Raw genomic sequence first — 3579 nt, 5'->3', positions numbered from 1 at the left:
TATCACCTATCATGTCTTATCAGTGCTGTCTCCCTTCCTGAACGATCCAGAGGAATATTTTTACCAATTATTTTGCAAGTGGGTGTTTTCTAGTGGAAACACTTTTAATAAGGAGGACATCTAACCTTATCCTATTTTTTAAGTGTAAGCGCTTTTATTAAGAGGCAAAATCATTTGCCTGCTGTTTATGTTTTGGTACAACCAGAAAACAGTGAGATACTGAATTATTCCAGGGGTTGACTGTCTTGAGTGTTGGTTTAACACTCCGTAGACTGGAGAAGGGCTAGTTTCTACACTGGTAACACAAAGCATACTGACAGGCAATTTGGAGTCGCAGTTGCGCGCTTAATATGTCTCGAACATGTTAAGTCAATTCTATTCCCATGTGGTTTTTGAGAGAGTGTTCCCAAAAGAAAACCACTCCTTGGTCTTGGCTCTCCCTAGCCGAACTATGTGTCCTCTGTCCCATCATTCATTGGTCATGGTGGTCCCATTTTTCTAATAACTTTTTTTTCTGTGCCGTGGAAGACTGAAATTTGGGGCATGTGGTGTATATATTATATTGTGAATTAGTGGGACCTATAATGTAACAGCTAATCAATATTTGAAGATATTGGCACTCGATATCCTCTTAAAGAAGAACTGCCTATAAATTTTGAGCTAGAGAGTCACTGGAATAACTTTAGAAAAGAATCACAACTATAGGACTTCTAAAATTTCCAGCACAAATTTTGAGAAGTGTATAAATTGAAATATCTATGTACTGTCCCTCATCTCAATAAAATCTCAATTATGAAAGAAAACAAACAAGCAAATAAATAAAGTAACACAATCTTCTATATCTCAGTTCACTGCTTCGTAGGGCCCTACGCAGCAAGAAAACTAGTCAGTAAAAGTGTAATTTACTGATGCTGGTTTAGAGAGGTGAGGGGACGGAGTTTAACATCTGTTCATTTACTAACACAAGGGACATAGGAATACCTACCTATGTTAGTGAGAGCTTCTGTAAAAAAAAAAAAAAAAAAAAAGCCATCGACTGAGGCGCTTAAGCAATAAACATTAATTTCTCATAGTACTGGAGGCTGGGAGGTCCAAAATCAAGGTCTTGCAGATTCAGGTCCTGGTGAGAGCCCTGTTCCTGAGCTGCCATCTTTTCATTGTCTCCATGCCCGGCAGAGGACAGAGAGAGAAGGTAAGCTCTCCCATGTCCCTTTTTATAAGGGCGCTAATTCCAGCAGGAGGACTTTATTCTCATCACCTACTTACCTCCCAAAGGCCCATCTACAAATACCATCCCACTGGGGAATAGGGTTTCACACTATGAATTTGGGGTGGGAGGCAACCATTGAGTCCATAGCACTACCTCGATGGACCCTTGTTACTGTGGCTTCGTGGGTATGTTTGTTATTAAAGGTCATCCTCCCCCAGCCAGACCTTGGCAGGAACTGGGAATTAGAGCATGAATTTGGAGGACTGGAGGAGAAGGGATGTTGTTCAGAGGGGGCCTACCTGGGCCGCCGTCCTGGAGGGAGCTCTATGGCCAGAGGCGCGGATGAGCTCTCTCAGCGCCATGTGGATGCCTTCCTGCAGCCATTCCCTCAGGCTCTCCTTGGGAAATGGCACCTGTCCTCACCAGAAGTTTTCACTATTGTGGGGTATGGACCCATTCTCCCAGCTGCCCACATACATCGGGCATTGCCCAGCAGAAGGACTTGTAACCCTGCCCTGAGCCTTTGCTGGGCTCCGTGCTACCTGAGCAGGGTACAACTCGCAAGCATCCTACAGGAGAGAGGGGCCGGGATAGTGTTGAGGCAGAAGCCCACACCCCGGGCCCTGCGTGGGACCAGCCGATCAGGGAACCTACCCCGGTACATGGAAGTTTCTAGATCTGAGATACTTCAACAGATTGTCTATACTATGTGTTTCAAAGAGTAAAAGGACCCACAGCCATAGAAACTCTACATATACATTCATCAGTGACATTAAATACATATTTATTAACCAAAAATTTTCATCACCAATGCAACAAACAATTAGCAAATCAGAAAAATGGTGGGTGTTTATTCTAAATTATTTATTTGCTTTCATGATTAATTGTAGCTAACATTTTTTTTAAATGTCAACACCGTAAGAAAGCTTTTCAGAGCAATAATTTGACATAGAAAGTATCTTAATTATCTTTACTCATTTCCACATTTTATGAATGAGAAACTGGGGTCAGGAGGGGTTAAATAACTTGTGACCAGGCTGGGAAATCAAATCTCCCTTTTACCATGTACTCAATCATTTCTCTGGCAAGGAGTTTTTTCTATTGCCCAAGAAAGAAAAGTGTATGATTTTTCTAAACAGATGGAAAATTTCTGTGAATAATATTTTGATTCTCTTCGAACTCATCAAGCCATCTTTATTTTTCTTAACATGGGTAAATCATGAGAGAGGGGGGAAAAAAGCAATTACTTCTCTACTTCCAAAAATACACGGTAGCACCACATTGCCACTGAACATCTAAAAAAATTCTGTGTTGCTCTGATCTCAACTACACACGTGCGTACACACACACACACACACACACAATCGCATATGAGAAACCTGAGCCAGGAAAATTTTGGTAGCTTTAAATGGGAGATTGATGAGACCGTTCGAACCACATGAATGTGACCATCAGACACTTTGGAATGACCCCTTTGTCCCCCACTGCCAATAAGGTTTATGACATGATGTCCTTCAAGCAGTTCAAGAAGATCTTGAAGGAGAATTAAGAAATGGGTGATGGAAGTCCCTTATCTTGATTCCTACTAAATAAAGCTCTAGCTATAATTGTCACCATAGACAGATGAAAAAGATTAACTCACTTCCATCAGAATTAAATGTGTGGGTGCAGGAGTCAGCAGGCCTCAGTAGCAATTATGGAATCCTAGCGCTAATCTAGGTCAGTGACCTCAGGCGATAACACCATTTCTCTGAGTCTGTTTCTTCAACTGCAAAAGGACGGTAATAACAGTTACTTCTTCCCAGGATTGTTGCAAGGATGAAAGCAGTGATCTGTAAATGCTGGGAGTTGAACTGTGTTCCCCATTAAAAAAAAAAAAAATGTTGAAGTCCTAACTCCCAACTGTAAATGTGACCAAATTAGGAAAAACAGGGTCTTTGCAAATATAACCAAATTAAGATGATGAATGAAGGTGGGTCTTTAACCAATGTGATTGGTGTCCTTATAAAAGGAGAAGACGCACAGACGGAAGAACTCCCTGTGAAGACGGAGGCAGAGACTGGTGTTATGCTGCCGCAAACCAAAATGCCTGCGGCTACCAGGAGCCAGAAGAGGCCCAGGAAGGATATGCCCCTCGAGGCTTGGGTGGGAACTTGGCCCTGCCAACACCTTGGTTTGGGGCCTCTAGCCTCTAGAACTATAAAAACATAAATTTTGTTGTTTCAAGCCTCCCAGTTTGTGGTATTTGGTTACAGCAGCCCGAGGAAACTAATTCAGTAAGGTTTTGACATGGTGCTTGGCCCAGAGTAGGAGCTCAGTATATTATTCTTCAAGAGTGATGTGTATTTTGCTTTACACAGGAAGTGAGA

The sequence above is a fragment of the Ailuropoda melanoleuca genome, chromosome 1, assembly GCF_002007445.2.
Source record: "Ailuropoda melanoleuca isolate Jingjing chromosome 1, ASM200744v2, whole genome shotgun sequence".
NCBI classification, from domain to species: domain Eukaryota; kingdom Metazoa; phylum Chordata; class Mammalia; order Carnivora; family Ursidae; genus Ailuropoda; species Ailuropoda melanoleuca.
The sequence above is the reverse complement of the archived record's forward strand: the minus strand, read 5'-3'. Positions refer to the sequence as shown.